At 43.3% G+C, this 16,626-nt stretch overlaps 1 long non-coding RNA gene and 4 other non-coding genes across 5 annotated transcripts in view; all 5 read left to right on the top strand.

Moving 5' to 3' along the window:
* The first annotated feature begins 6,570 nt into the window (after window positions 1–6,570).
* Window positions 6,571–16,626, top strand: part of LOC115031337 — a 12,392-nt gene continuing 2,336 nt past the window's right edge. Inside the window, exons 1-2 of the long non-coding RNA XR_003836972.1 lie at window positions 6,571–6,881; window positions 11,069–11,162. This is a non-coding gene — a long non-coding RNA (uncharacterized LOC115031337). The remainder of the gene's footprint in view (window positions 6,882–11,068; window positions 11,163–16,626) is intronic.
* Trnac-gca lies at window positions 7,039–7,110 on the top strand. The gene has a single exon. It is a non-coding gene; the product is annotated as a tRNA-Cys (tRNA).
* On the top strand, window positions 8,023–8,094 carry Trnac-gca. The gene has a single exon. It is a non-coding gene; the product is annotated as a tRNA-Cys (tRNA).
* Trnac-gca lies at window positions 13,419–13,490 on the top strand. The gene has a single exon. It is a non-coding gene; the product is annotated as a tRNA-Cys (tRNA).
* Window positions 15,758–15,829, top strand: Trnac-gca. Its single transcript has one exon. It is a non-coding gene; the product is annotated as a tRNA-Cys (tRNA).

Below are 16,626 nucleotides of genomic sequence, written 5' to 3'. Positions count from 1 at the left end.
ACCTTGGCCAAGCAGCATATCCCTATCCCATGCTGGATTTCCTGCAGCAAAGTTAGCTGCTGCCTGTTCATTTGCAAATTCAATAAGGAAGGCTTTCCAATCTAAATATTGCCCAGGTGAAAGGCATGCCTTCACCAAGACTGCCCAATCGGATGGCGTCATGCAGTGTCTATTCGAGCCTTCTACTTGAGCCACAGTATAGGAGGCAGTTAGGCTGTAAGTCCGCACGGACTCAGCTAAATTCCTGATTACTTTGCAATCTAGAGGCTCATGATATCTCTGCCCTGCTTGGTCGGTGAAAATAGGACATCCCAGCAAGGAGAATCTAACCTCTCTCCAAACCTCCAGACAGAAGGTTAGCCTATAGGTGGCTGCCAAGGAGGGATAGGGAGGGGGCGCGGAAGCTAATTTGCCTTCCTCCTCTGCCTTGGCTCTTTTGTCCTTTCTGTCCACCTGATAACACTGTGTCTCCTCTCTTTTTCTTTTTTCTTTTTAAGCCCTTCTCCTCTTCCAACATACTCTCTTGTTGCTCTGTAAGGATTTTCTGACCTGTCTTGACTGCCTGACAATTCAAACAGTAATAAAGTCCATATAGCAGAACAAACAAGACCAAAACTGTCAGACCTACCCACAAAGGGTCAATGGGAGAAAAAAGCGTAACTCATGAACCTTAACTTGTCCCAAAGCCAGGAACCTTAACTTGTCCCAAAACTAGGAACCTTATCGTCTCAATCCTTTCCTTCCTTTCTTTCCTTCCTTCCTTTCCTTCCTTCCTTCCTTTTCTTTCCTTCCTTTCCTTCCCTTTCCTTCCTTTTTCCTTTCCTTTCCTTTCTTTTCCTTTCTCTTTCTCGCCCTTTTTCTTTCTCTTGCTCATAAAAACCATATCCCCCTTTAACCCGGGGATCAATTTGGGAGACTTACCAGTACCACCATTCCTCGGCTGAAGAGTTCTGAATCCACGAGATCATCCTCGGGTCCCCATACGGGCCACCAGATGTTGTGCCCACCTCGGCCAGCAAGGAAGACACAACACGGTCGGATTCTTCTCAACAGCCTTTATTGCAGGAACGCCTCAATGCTGCTATGGGGACCCTGAGAACCAAGGGAGGTCTGCTTAACTCTCAGCCCCCATCCACTCACAGCAGACCACATCGCCTCACCAGGCACACAGCTTCAGCCAATCAGGGCGGCAGGGGCATGTCTCCACCAAATATGGACTTGTTTACACCGCCAGCATCATGGTGTACCTGTGCAGCTCTCAAGATGGCCGTGGCTTATTTTCAGGTGTATGAGGAAGTCAGGTGCAAGTCATAAGACTTAGCTGCAGTCCCAGGCGCCATCTTGGGACTGCAGCCACACCCACTCCTCACGATTATCCATAGATTTGGTCTTCTCACTGTGACCTGGATTTCCTGAATGTTTTGGATTAGGACCCTTTTGCAATTTGCATTAACTTTGACTGTTGTGTCAAATGTTTCTATAGTATCTTCTACACTTGAGATTCTCTCTTCTATCTCTTGTATTCTGTTGGTGATGCTTGCATCTATTACTCCTGGTCTCTTTCCTAGGTTTTTTATCTCCAGGGTTGTCTCCCTTTGTGATTTCTTTATTGTTTATATTTCCATTTTTAGATTCTGTATGATTTTGTTCAATTCCTTCAACTGTTTGATTGTGTTTTCCTGTAATTCTTTAAGGGATTTTTGTGTTTCCTCTTGAAAGTCTTATACCTCTTTGCCTGTGTTCTCCTGTATTTCTTTTAGGGAGTTATTTATCTCCTTCTTAAAGTCCTCTCTCATCACCATGAGATGTACTTTTCTGGTGTGTTGGGGTATTCATGGCTTGCTGTGGTGGGAGAACTGGGTTTTGATGATAACAAGTAGCTTTGATTTCTGTTGCTTATATTCTTGCCCTTGCCTCTTGACAGCTGGTTATCTTTGGTGTTAGCTGGTCTTGCTGTCTCTGACTTTGGCTTGTCCCTCCTGTAAGCTTGTGTGTCAGTACTCCTGAGAAATCAGTTCTCTCTGGGAGGGATTTGGGTCTGGAGAGCTGTGGCACAGGATCAGCTCTGGGTGCATATCAGATCTTGACTTTTTTGGCAGATGTTGCTAGAGCTCAGTGTGAAGGGCCAAGCAGAGCCTGACCGTACTACATCTGTGATTTATACCATGGAGAGCTCCTCTGCCTGTTCTTTTTAGGAAAGCAGAGAGAACATGCAAAAACCTCTCTCCACTGTGCTGATGGTCTCAGATTTTTCTAGTACAGTGACTATGTGTACTATGTGACAGACATTCCATAAAATCAACCACGGAGTCAAATCAGTACAGTGATGGGGTCAGTGTCCCTGTCCCTCGTGTGTATTGTCATGTCAGTGACAGACTCCATTGACATTTTTCAGGATATTGGCACCTCCCCAAACTGGAAAGAGAAACCTCACATGAGCCTTTACTGGCATTTTTTTTTGATAGAGCCTAAGAAGATCTTATGCCTAATCTAGAAATCTTCTCAAATATTCATCTGAAACCCTGCAGTGGGGTTATAGTTGGTAGTCACCAAATACCATATGTATGCTTTCTATTTCTAATAACATGACAGTTTTTTTCCTAAAAATAGTTTATTTGGGGACACACACACATGACTTCTCTCAAAACTGGATATTAAGCCTCTGCTGACTCTATGGTGAATTAAGCAATGGTAACTTTATGTTCTATGTCTGCAATACTTCTGTGAAACTCCTGTTATTGCTTACATATCTTTAAGAATCCCCCAATGATTTGTACCTTGCTTCTTTTGTATAATGTTTTAACTACTTTGCAAAAGCCTTGTTTTATAAATAATATATACAGCAGAACTATATTTATTAGATAAAATCTGAATGGAAAATTTCCCAAGAAGAAGCATTCTGTGATTGCCCTCATCAGCTTGTGCAAATCAGAGAAGTTGTGCAAGGGCCTATTTGAATCCTCTTCTTGTTCAGACTACATCCTTTAGCTATGTTCCTTTCTTACATCTTTGACAACTCTGTGGTCTTTAGACTCATTGTGGGGGCTTCCAGGAGAAGGGTCCACAAGTAGAGATTCCTGGTCCCACATAGGTTGATTCTGTAGGCTGAGCTCTGACTATTCAAATAGCCAGTCTTTATATCTGGTCCCTCCTGATTGTGACCTGATGGTTTCGCTTCAGCTTGGGGTTAAAAATAAAATAAAATAAAACCTCTCAGATTTGCAGTATTTATTTAAAATTTAGGAACAGAAAATGATAAGGCAAGAAACCAGAGGGTGAAAAAAATCATAGAAAAGATCCTCCATACAAAAATGTGCTGAAGGCTCGAGTAGATTTGGGACTTTAAAGGGGGTCATGAATTTGCAGGAAAACCGCGGGAGGAAAGCAGAGCAGGACTCCAGCCATGCACACTGATTCTCTATGGTGGTTTGGATATGCTTGACCCAGAGAATGGCTCTATTAGGAGGTGTGGCCTTGTTGTGTCTTTGATTGGAGGAAGTGCATCACTGTGGGTTTTGAGATGCTCCTCTTAGCTCCCTGGAAGACAGCCTCTTCTGGCTGTAGTTGGATCAAGATGCAGAACGCTCAGCTTCTTCTCCAGCACCATATCTGCCTAGATGCCATCATGCTTGTCCCTGTGTTGATAATAAACTTAACCGCTGAACTATAAGCCAGCCCAAATTAAATATTGTCCTTTATAGAGGTTACCTTGGTCATGATTTCGATTCATAGAAATGGAAAGCCTTACTAAGATATTCTCCAACTGAGTCCCCACAGATGCTCACCTATAAGAAGATTTCTTGGCTACCTTATTGTGTTCTATTATCTGCCACCCTTTCAACCATTATACCACAACAGTCCATTCCCACACTTCAACATTAGGTAGGAGAGAAAGAAGGTTAGAGGGGAAAGGGGGTTAGACCTCTTTAGACTACTTCCTGCTGACTAGGACTGTTGAGTTCCTTTGAGGGCCAGTTCAATCTTGGTTTTCAGAAGATCTGTAACCAGAAACCCAGCAATCCAGAAACTCAGCAACCCAGCAACCCAGGAACCCAGCAATCCAGCAATATAGCAATTCTGCAATTCAGAAATAGCATTAGCAAAAGCACCAGCATGAACCTGAAACAGCCAGGAAACAACAGCTACCAAAAGCCCTCTGTGAAATTTCATATTTATATTCTTTCAAGAGTCCACAGAATATAAACATAAACTATCTGCAGCTGATGAAAATAAAGATCTCAAGGCAATTATAGTTAGCAGGTGTTGAAGCCCGGCTCATATTCCACATCTGGGATTAAAACTAACGTATATACATTATCCTAATTTGTTTTTTAAATTTTTTATTAGATATTTTCTTTATTTACATTTCAAATGTGATCCCCTTTCCTAGTGTGCCCGCTGAAAACCCACTATCCCTTCCCTCCCTCCCCCTGCTCACTCACCCACTCACTCCAGCTAACTGGCCCTGGCAGTCCCCTATACTGGTGCATAGAACCTTCACAGGACNAAGGGCCTCTCCTCCCATTGATGACTTACTTGTCCATCCTCTGCTACATATGCAACTAGAGCCATGGGTCCCACAATGAGTTTTCTTTGGTTGGTGGTTTAGTCCCAGGGAGTTCTGGAGATACTAGTTAGTTCATATTGTTGTTCCTCCTATGGCGATGCAAACCCCTTCAGCTCCTTGGGTACTTTTCTCTAGCTCTTTCATTGGGGATCCTGTGCTCAGTCCAATGGATGGCTGTAAGCATCCACTTCTGTATTTGTCAGACACTGGCCGAGCCTCTGAGGAGACAGCTATATCAGGCTCCTGTCAACAAGCTATTGTTAGAATCCACAATAGAGTCTGGTTTTGGTGGTTGCTTGTGGGATGGATCCCCGGATGGGGCAGTTTCTGCATAGTTATTCCTCAGTCTGTTTCACACTCTGTCTCTAACTCCTTCTATGGCTATTTTGTTCCCCCTTCTGAGAAGTACTAAAGTATCCACACTTAGGTCTTCCTTCTTCTCCAGTTTCATGTGTTTTGTGAATTGTAGCTTGGGTATTCTGAGCTATTGGTCTAATATCCACGTATCAATGAGTGCATATCATGTGTGTGCTTTTGTAATTTGGTTACCTCACTTAGGATGAATCCTCTGGATCCATCCATTTATCTAAGAATTTCATGAATTCATTGTTTTTAATAGCTGAGTAGTACTCCATTGTGTAAATGTAACACATTTTCTGCATCCATTCCTCTGTTGAGGGACATCTGGGTTATATCCAGCTCCTGGCTATTATAAATAAGGCTGCTATGAACATAGTGGAGCATGTGTCATTATTACATGTAGGACTATCTTCTTGGTGTATGACCAGGAGTGGTATTGCTGGATCCTCTGGTAATACTATGTCCAATTTTCTGAGGAACTGCCAAACTGATATCCAGAATGGTTGTAGCAGCTTGCAATTCCACCAGCAGTGGAGGAGTGTTCCTCTTTCTCCACATCCTTGCCAGCATCTGCTGTCACCTGAGTTTTTGATCGTAGCTATTCTGACTGGTGTGAGGTGGAATCTCATGGTTGTTTTGATTTGCATTTCCCTGATGACTAAGGATGTTGAACATTTTTTAGGTGTTTCTCAGCCATTGGGTATTCCTCAGTGGAGAATTCTTTGTTTAGCTATGTACTCCATTTTTAAATAGGATTATTGGGTTCCCTGGAGTCTAACTTCTTGAGTTCTTTGTATATATTGGATATTAGCCCTCTATCAATATTAGGTTTGGTAAATGTCTTTTCCCAATCTATTGGTTGCCTTTTTGTCTTATTGACAGTGTCCTCTGCCTTACTGAAGCTTTGTAATTTCCTGAGGTCCCATTTGTCAATTCTTCATCTTACAGTTTAAACCATTAGTGTTCTGTTCAGGAATTTTTCCCCTGTGCCCATATTTTGCCCCACTTTCTCCTCTATAAGTTTTAGTGTCTCTCGTTTTATGTGGAGTTCTTTGATCCACTTAGACTTGAGCTTTGTACCAGGAGATAAGAATGGATCGATTTTCATTCTTCTACATGCTCACCGCCTGTTGAGCCTGCACCATTTGTTGAAAATGCTGTCTTTTTCCCACTGGATGGTTTTATCTCCTTTGTCAAAGATCAAGTGACCATAGGTGTGTGGGTTCATTTCTGGGTTTTCAGTTCTATTCCATTGATCTACCTGTGTGTCATTGTGCCAGTACCATGCAGTTGTTGTTGTTGTTGTTGTTGTTTTAATCACAATTGCTCTGTTGTACAACTTGGGATCAGAAATTGTGCCTCCATCAGAGGTTCTTTTATTGTTGAGAATAGTTTTGCTATCCTACCTAATTGAATTTTAAAGAAACCAAAATTCTAATTACATTGAGAAGCAAAGGCTGCAATGTTCTGGACATGGAGGGATTCTGGGTGTCCTGTGGTAGGCCTATGGGGAAGAATATGGTAAAACCAAGCCTGATTGAGTCCAGTCTGAAGGGGGTGGGTCCTCTAGCACATTATAGATGTCACTATATATTCTAAATCCTTGGGTGAGGCAGTGCAGCTGACCTGTGCTAATGAGGGAGACTACAAAGTTATAAGAGGAAGGCACAGGAAACTAATCTCAAACAAGCCCAGTTTCAAGAATCTGTCACCTGATGACCACATGTTATCAACCACTGTCCTGTGTCATGCTGCAGTGACCATGATCTGCAGATGTCCTTCATCATATCTGTAGCTATGGTTGACTTGTAGATATGTAGATGTGACTGAATGACTTGGCTATTGAGCAGGAGTGCTTTAATTTGTTCCTACTAGAGAATGACCAAGGAACTCTTAGAAGACAGAGATCTTTCCATTCTGTCCACTCCTGCCTTCATTCACCTCCACAGGCCAGGTAAGTAGCCCTTGTGTTGCATGTGGGTTTAGTTGAGTTGAAGGCTGAAGCAGCACCAGCTGAAGCCTCCTGCCTCAGGGAGGACCTCAGCAGGAGAGTGCTGGTCATTCATGAGGACATGACATTATGAGTGCCCATGAGACATTAATAAACAGGTGGGGGTATAGCTCAGGGGTAGAGCATTTGACTGCAGATCAAGAGGTCCCTGGTTCAAATCCAGGTGCCCCCTACCACAAGATTGTTTTTACTCATAGAGATATCACACACTAAGTCTTGTTTCTTCCATTCACTCCAGTTATGTACCTAGCCAGACCTGGGAGCTACAGACCAGCCTATCGCCTATCTTGTGAACAGATGGCTGTCTCCTATCTCTTCCTACATGCTAACTGTTCCTCCCATTCTTATAAACTATCTCCACTGTTCCTGTACATACCTAGTTTCTCTGGTTCTGTTGACCTGTAGATATGTAGATATGATGTTAAATAGAAGGCAGGAAGTATAAGGGAGAATTAAGGACTTTCTAGGCACAGCAGTTATAGTGACAGGCTGTGTCAAAGGACCAGAAAGGAAAGCCCAACCATAAAAGGATGTGGCTCTGTGGCTCTCTGGTGAATCTGTAGTCATAACTAAGGAGGCCAGTCACAGAATTGGGCTGTCTGTGTAGGGTGGACATTTAACTGTAAGCATCTCTCCTCCTTTCAGAGCTCACTGCTCACTTGCTTCATCCTCAGAGGCTAAAGCCTGGCTGAGCTGTTGTCTCAGGCAGAGAGGGATCCTGCAGTGATGCTGCTGACAGTGCCAGCTAGGGCCCTGTGAGAACTCTGAGTGACAGCACATTTGTCCTCAGGAAAGGAAGAGAGGGGTGTCTTTGGGGTGTAGACAGTTGGCCAGCTCAGGAGCTAGCCCAGGACAGCAGTGTGAAGTGGGCTCAGGGTCTGGGGCTGCTCTGCTCCTTTTCTTGGGTGATGATGCTATTCAAGGATGGGCCTGGAAAGCTGCAGAGCTGAGGAAGGCATCTCACCAGTCAGGTCTGGCAACTTCTGGAAAGTGGGTTTGTGAGCATCTGTAATTTAACTTTATAGTCAGTCATAATATATGACCACAGAGATGTAAATTGTAAACTGTGTACACTAATATCAATGGGGGTATAGCTCAGGGGTAGAGCATTTGACTGCAGATCAAGAGGTCCCTGGTTCAAATCCAGGTGCCCCCTTCCTCAGATTTCTTTTAGATGCTAGACAGTAAAATGCCTTCAGTGGCCCAAAATTCCCAAATAAAACCCCTATTATCACATTGTCCCTTGCCCTGGACGGTGTTCCATTATGCACTGATCTGTGTTCACCTGTCCTGTGGATTCTACTCAGGCCCCATCTGAGTGCTGCTCTGTGAAGCCCACTCAGATCACAGTGGATTGTTCTCTAAGGCTGTGACACTGTGGGTCACTCATTGCTGGAAATTAAGCTTAGAAGAGACTTAGAACAGAATGGCCTCTTAGAAGCCCTTGTCTTTCATCTCTCAGGAAGCCACTCCTGAGCTCCAATGGTGCTCCTCATACCCAGCTCCTCCTGTCCTGTGCTTCAGTTCCTGCCACCTCTAAGAAAAGTTAGTAATCCATGAATTTGACTCCTCCTTTATACTAAGAATCTGAGGAAAAAGGAAAATGACTGGTCTCTTCTTTGTGTAATCTATGTGGTTGATCAGTGACCAGAAACTAATGAGCTCCATGTGTGTACTTGAGTGAATATATGACCGGGTGAAGTGATGAGCGCCATCCTGTTGTCCTGGAGGATAACGTTCTCTCTGGGCTGCAGGTTTGCTAATGAAGACCCAGAACCCCCAGCTCTTGACTTGGCCACTTAGTGTGAACTTAAGGAAAGCACATGAACAGGGGTCTTTTCTACTTCTGAAGTTGATGTCTTTAATATACCCTGAGAGAGATGGCATTGAGTGGTCTAGCTGCGGTTGGAGAGAATGGTAGAGGGCAAACCTAAATAGAAAAATCCTGCCAGGTTCAAGATCAGTATTGGAAGTAGTAGATCATGAACATATAGTAAGCCTGGGTATGGTCCCAAGGTTGAAGAAGTGCTAATCAGTGGGAGTATAGGCAGTGGCAGAACATTGAACTGCAGATCAAGATTCCCTGGTTCAAACTGAGTTGTCCACTTGCTTAAATGTGACTCTGATAGTTAACTTACCATATTTACCTTAGGCAGGGCCTCAGTGAAGATTGGAGGTCTCCATTAGTTGGAATTACTCAAGTAAACTCATGTGGTCCATTCCAGGATACTTAGTGTAGGGTGTTTGTGTCTGTCTTAATTAGGGTTTTATTGCTGTGAAGAGACACCATGACCAAGGCAAGTCTTATAAAGGACAACATTTAATTGGTGTTGACTTACAGGGTCAAGGGTTCAGACCATTATCATCAATGAGGGAGCATGGCAGCATCCAGGCTTACATGGGGTTGGAGGAGCTTGAAGATTCTACGTCTTGTTCTAAAGGCACCTAGGAGAAGAGTGGCTTCTAGGCAGCCAGGACTGGGGTCTTTTTTTTTCTTCTTAAAGATTTATTTTATTATTATATGTAGTACACTGTAGCTCTGTCCTCAGACACACCAGAAGAGGGCATCAGATCTTATTAAGGATGGTTGTGAGCCACCATGTGGTTGCTGGGATTTGAACTCATGACCNTTGGAAGAGCAGTCAGTGCTCTTACCCGCTGAGCCATCTCTCCAGCCCCACCCCCCCCAGATTTTATTTATTTATTTTATATATACAATGAGTACACTTTAGCTGTCTTCAGACACACCAGAAGAGGGCATCAGATCTTATTAAGGATGGTTGTGAGCCACCATGTGGTTGCTGGGATTTGAACTCATGACCTCTGGAAGAGCAGTCAGTGCTCTTAACTGCTGAGCNATCTCTCCAGCCCCCTCAAACAAAGTTTTCAAGTCTAAAGCAAAAGTTGACATATACAGTCAAGTGTGGTGNTGCAAGTGTGTAATACTAGTACTTGAGAGGTTGAGGCTGGAGGATAACCACAAGTTCAAGGCTAACCTGGGCTACATGGTCAGACCCTGTAAAAGTGTAAAAAGACTTAACCAAAACCATTAACTTGACAGACACATAGAAGAAATAGGTACCTCCGGAATTGCAGTAAGAGTGTGCCTCACCTTTCTAGCAATCAGCTGACTGAGTANAAGAAGTTAGGCAACAATCTGCTGACTCATACCAGGGAGATTTCAGTCTCAGCTCAGGAAAAGAACAATGTAACCAGTGAGGGTACAGCACATTTCTGAACCCAAGTCAAAANTTGAGACACTTATCCACAAGTCTGATGACNCAAGTTCAAACCACCATGCCAGCCACAATGACATCTCAACATTTCAAAAAGCAGGCTTAAAGACAGCCTAGCACTAACCTCATAATAATAGAATCTAAAATAACTCCAAGTTATACGTCCCCTCTACTAACCTATTCCCTTCAGAGCTCATCACCACAATTCAAATAGCTCCAGGAGTAAGAAACCCTCACGACTGAGTTGACAAAACATTGGTGACCAATACGTGTAGCATACAGCAAATCCAGAAAAGGGCCACAGGGAGAATGGCTTCATGTTATGAAACTGTAGAAGCCAGAAATAGAACCAAAGCAAGGAGAAAGTAGCAACATAATAATAATGAAAACTGAAACAGAAACAATATCAATACTGCTGGCTGTTCACAAAGTTCTGTATTAGCAGTCACAGCAACATCAGGGATAAGAATTACAAAAGCAGTACACCCAGTTCAGCTTGATGCAGGGAAAAAAATCACAGGCTTCACTATCTCCACTGAGGTCCAGGAGACACTGAAATGTTTGCTCTAGCAGCCAGGTCTGTGCGTCACACCCGCACTGACCAACGCGGATTCAGATAAAGTGAATGCAGTCAGAAGAGTGTCCCATATGTGCTGAACACTATCCACACTGTCCTTACTCTTAAGGCACACTTGAAATATATAAAATCGTTCTTTTGCTTTTAGAGACATAAGCCTCACCATACAGCCTTGGCTGACCTTGAGCTGTGGACCAGGCTGGCCTAGAACTCACAGATGCACTTGCCTCTGCCTTCTGGGCACTGGGATTAAAGGTATGGGTCACCACACCTGGCTACTTACAATGCTAAATCTTCCTGCCCTTCTCTGTGACTAGATCTGCTGCTGAACAATGACCACTGAGAGCAAGCACAGGAAATGTGGAGCCCAGAGAGACCTGACACACAGCAGGAGAACCTCCCCTATTCAGCGTAAGGAAGGCATGGGAGCACTTGGCTAAGTACTGACCGTGGCTGGGGAGCTGCAGGCCACTTAGGTAGGGGAGGTAGGGGAGACTCGCTCTTCTCAGCTCGTCCAGCTTCTCCCACAGCTTGCGCACCTGGCTGTCAGATCGGCTGACCTTCTGCCCAAGGCTCTTTAGCTCTCCATTCTTCTTCACAACCTGCTCCCGCAGGCAGCATACCTGGCTCTTGTTCTGCCGAGCGGAGAAGCAGTAGGAGTGCAGGGAGTCGATGAGCTTGCAGGCCCCCGAGGCCGACAGAATGACCTCGTTGATGGACATGGGACTGGCATCACTATGCTCACTCTGCACAGCTTCTGCTGCTGGCTTAGGGGTTACATCAGTTGGAGGCGCGGAGGGGCTCTGGGAAGCCTTTTGAGCTCTGCCACTTTACCACTGAAGTATGCTCATGCTGTAGAACATGCAACATGCTAAAAACATGAGGGAAATACAAATCTGGTCATGAATAGCCTTGTAAAATACTGCCTGGAGGTGACAGTTAAACAACCCAGCCCCCTTGTCCTTTGAGGGAGGGTGACCTGAGGTGACCTGAATGTGTTCATCCCTGGTTGCATATGATCAATGAGGGCTTCATCTCCCACCCATACTTGTCTTTCTTCCTTTCCCCACCTAATGCAACCATGCTCTACCAGTGTTTCCTACTTTTTTTCCTACAAAACAAACTACTAGGTTTCAAATTCTAGTTTCAAGGTCTCCTTGTGCAGTAATTGAAATTAATACCAGATTAATGGGAAAATAATGTTTATAAAATAAATAAGAAAGATATCCAACGAGGTGTAACAGATATCCAAGATTTGATTATTTTAAATTGCGGCAAGTAAGGAGCTGAGTATGGGCTTATGCAAGGGCAGGCTAAGCATCTAGCAGAGGAGAAAAGCCATGTCAGGCAGACACCTCCACACACAGACTGGTTTCCAGACAGAATGGGGCTTTGTCCACCATCAACTTCAGGGCCATGTGGGTTAGTCTGATGAAATTTCTTGTGACTGTTGGCCCATTAATAGTTTGGGAGATTCAGAAGTCCACCTTCTACTATTTATAGCCTGTAGTTCTGTAGCAAGTTCCCTGAACCTAAGAGTACAAGAGAATCAGGCATGAACTTGTCATCATATTTGACAAGATAAACACCTCAGCTGTGTGGAATTTATGTTTGTAGATCATACCTTGATAGACTCAGAGCTTGACTCTGAAGATTATTCTAGCAGCCATTATCAGTGCCACTCCAGAACTGTCTAATCCTGGGAGAACATGCTGTGGGTTTTCTAAGAAAGGGTATAAGTCTTATTTTTAATAATGGTTCTTAAACACTTTAACCTTCCTTATAACCCACCAGAGCTAGTGGAAAAGAAAGGATATGGGGGAAGTGGACCTGTTTAGAAAGGATCTTTGGAGCAACTCCCATCTGTATTTTCTGGAGATCAGCATTTCAGTTCATAGCTTAGCAGGCAGTATCAGCTCAATCCTTTCACAAACACCTCACAGATACATCAGCAGTCCAGTTTGGTAGAGTCAGGATAGCAAACATGAACCAGCAGTGGTGGCACTACCTAGCAGAGACAGCCAGGCCTCAGCTTCAGCTCAAGTGAGCAGGAGGGGCCATCAGGAACACCAAGAGAAGTTCTTGGCTATGCCTCTCTCAGGGAAGAATAGTGAAGACCCACAAACTCAAACACTGCACAGTAAGCTGTAACAGCAAGCCAAGCTCTCTCCATCACTCTGTGGAGTCCTATTTATACCAACCAAACATCATATGTCCTCCATGGATCTTGCCTCAGCATGTGCATCCAATCAGCCCAACTCCACAGAATCCTGACAATGCAGTTCCACTATACGATGTAAGGTGGACCAATATATGTATTTTGTTAGCAAAGACTCCTTCATCATGTGTTCTTTCACATGCTTGCCTTAGCAGAACATCCTCTCTCCCATGTCTGCTTCAGTGAAATGTTCCTTCCGAAGTCTACCTGAGCCTTTCACATCTATGTCCACTTTCATGTCTTTGCCCCAGCAAAATACCATCCACCCACTTTTCCAAAGAATTCTTACATTTCCAATTCAGAGCAGACCTGTGACTCTTGTTGCAGGAGAGTGATGTGCTTTCTCTGACTCAGCCTGGAAGTTCTCAAAGGATGATGCATAGTTTACAAGTGATGTGGGTGTATTACTCTGGAAGTGAAGGATATTAATTAAGCCTTCTATTAGTATTGGGGGTATAGCTCAGGGGTAGAGCATTTGACTGCAGATCAAGAGGTCCCTGGTTCAAATCCAGGTGCCCCCTACTCATACCTAGTTTTTATTTTTCTACATAGCTATCTGAATTTTAATTTTTAAAGACAACAGAGTTAATTTTTTTTTTAGAAACAGCAACTATTAATGCTTTATTATGGTGGTTTTGATACCCAAAATAAATTATGATTAATCAAAGAGTCTATAAAAGATCCTTTTCCCAGGCCTCACCTCAAACAACTCGAACACCCTGGGTGGAGCTAAGGCCTCATAAAAGCTTCCCTGTGGTTTCTGGAACCATCTGAGATGTGACCCAGCCTTCCAGAGCTTCCTGGAAGCCTCCTCAGCCCTGGCTGCTTCAGCTGAGCTTTGTCTGAACAGCTCTGTCTGTCTGGACCTTCACTTGTATCTACACGTATGTGATTTGTTGATGTGTAAAATGCCTAAGACTGGACCACACCGCACCTTTCAGAGACAGACCATCCCTTTCCTGTACTTCTTACTTTCTTAATTTTTTCTCTTGTCTGTCCAAGAATTCTCCCAGGAAGAGATGAAATTGGTCTTCTGATTGCATCCACTAAGATCTGTGCTCAGTAAGATAGCTCTCATAAGTCCAGGGCAGGGAGGCGGAATGTTGCGGGGGGGGGGGGGGGGGGGGGGGGGGGGGGGGGGGGGGAGGCATGGGTTGCAGAGGGTGAACTAGTAACTCAGTGAAGGCAAGTCATGTTCTATGATGTGTTTAGTTAGTGCAACAGACAAGGGTAAGGCTATGTGTTATTCACATTTTGGAAAAAAAACTGTAAAAATTATAAACTGTCTTAAAACTGAAACCATGTTACTTTTTATGTTTTGAAGAACAAATGATGGATTTCTGTACATTGAGCCATCCGTGCATCCCTGGGATGAAGCCTACTTGATTGTGGTGAATGATCATTTTTATGTGTTCTTAGATCCAGTTGGCAAGAATTTTATTGAGTAGTTTTGCATCAATGTTCATAATAAGGGAAATTGGTGTGAAGTTCTCTTTCTTTGTTGGGTCTTTGTGTGGTTTAGGTACAAGTGTAACTGTGGCTTCCTAGAATGAACTGGGTAGTGTTCCTTCTGCTTCTATTGTGTGAAGTAGTTTAAAGAGTACTGGTATTAGGTCTTCTTTAAAGATCTGATAGAATTCTGCACTAAACCTATCTGGTCCTGGGCTTTTTTTTTTCTGGTTGGGAGAATATTAATGACTGCTTCTATTTCTTTAGGGGTTATGAATCTGTTAGATGGTTTATCTGACCCTGTTTTAACTTTGGCACCTGGTATGTGTCTAGAAAAGTGTCCATTTCATACAGATTTTTTCATCCCCACTGTGGACTGGATTCTCTTCTCAGATAACTTCTGTCTGCAAATGGAGAATAGGAAGGAGGAAGAGACAGAGCAGGTTCATCTACTGCCCCAAAACGCTGTGCAAAGATGCCACTTAAGTGTAAATGTGGACTCTGGTTGTGCTGTGGCCACTAATCAGGTGTGCTGTATTTGGAAGTGAGTCTAATGACTGATTTTTATTTCATATCTACAATATGGAAGGTTACAGATTAAATCAACATCTTCAATCTGTGTGTGAGTGTGAATTTTCAGTAAGTTTGATATCAACACACATCACCCCTAGCTCCTTTCCCTATGAGTCTACATTTCCTTTCTACAGATTTGTCTACATTATTTGTCTACATTATTTTTCTACTTTTTCTACATTTTTCTACATTATTTCTCAGTAAAGCTTTTGCTTTTGCCCAGACCTGCCATGCCCTTTACCTCCAGGGGATCTGTTTAACGGCCTGCTTTCTCGGCTATGCTCTTGTATGTAAATCTAAAGGTATTCAGTTGTAGAATTCCATGATACAATTTATAGATAGATAGATAGATATAAATATAATACATAGATATATATAGATATAGACACACACACACAGAGGCATTTTACGTGAATAAATGTCTGTACCATGTGTGTCCCTGATGGCTGCCAAGGTCAGAAAAGGGAGTCAGGTCCTCCTGGACTGGTTGTGTGCTTCTGGGTGCTAGGACTTGAACCTGAGTCCTCTGCAGTGATAACAAATGCTCTTAACCACTGAGTCAATTTAATGTGCCTCCCTCAACTGGGAACTAGGGCAGGAGGCTGCTTTTTATGAGAATGTGGCAGTCAGGTATGCAAAGGCAGCTCAGGGCTGGGCCTCAGGGAGGAAGCAGATGATGGCAGAGCACTGGTCAGTACACGTCAGATGGCCATGCAGGTTTAGAATTATGTATTATATGTTATGTATTACACATACATAAACAGCTGGGAGCATAGCTCAGGGGTAGAGCATTTGACTGCAGATCAAGAGGTCCCCGGTTCAAATCCGGGTGCTCCCTTCTTTTTTTACTCATCAAACACAATGTTTCTGAGATCCTGTCTCAAAAGTCCAAAATAAACCAAGTTTAAAAAAAAAAAAAAGACAAAGAACAAATCAAAGTGAGCTCACATTACACATAGCAGCAATATCCTTTTCTTGTGGAATGGCCTCACTGAGACATCTTTCCTGGATAGTGCCCTGGGACCATTTTATTTTTTATGGGTGTATTGTATTCCATCCTATGGATGTGCACATGATCTCTAATGCACATGCTGACAGCTCCAGTTCTTTGTTGACTAAAATCAGGATGCAGTAACTCTATATCACAGTATACCTGTGTGAGCACTTCTGAAGAAAAATGGGACCATTTTTTCCCAAAGCACTAGAAAGAAAGAAAGAAAGAAAGAAAGAAAGAAAGAAAGAAAGAAAGAAAGAAAGAAAGAAAGAAAAGAAGAGGAGAGGAAAAGGAAAAGGAAAAGGAAAAGGGAAAGGAAAGGAAAGGAAAGAAAAGAAAAGAAAAGAAAAGAAAAGAAAAGAAAAGAAAAGAAAAGAAAAGAAAAGAAATTAAAAAAAAAACAAAAACAGAGCTCCACTAAGTTGTCTAGCTCCTCAACCTCAACCCCCTCCTCAGCCTTTGGGGTGCTGTGATCTCCACCATACATGGCTAACTTTTATTTATTAACACAAGCAATATTGTTGATATTAACAGTTAAAATATAAACAACACAGCCGGGCGTGGTGGCGCACGCCTTTAATCCCAGCACTCGGGAGGCAGAGGCAGGTGGATTTCTGAGTTCGAGGCCAGCCTGGTCTACA

Source organism: Mus caroli, chromosome 6, assembly GCF_900094665.2.
Source record: "Mus caroli chromosome 6, CAROLI_EIJ_v1.1, whole genome shotgun sequence".
Lineage (NCBI taxonomy): Eukaryota > Metazoa > Chordata > Mammalia > Rodentia > Muridae > Mus > Mus caroli.
This window is presented reverse-complemented; position numbering and strand designations above follow the sequence as displayed.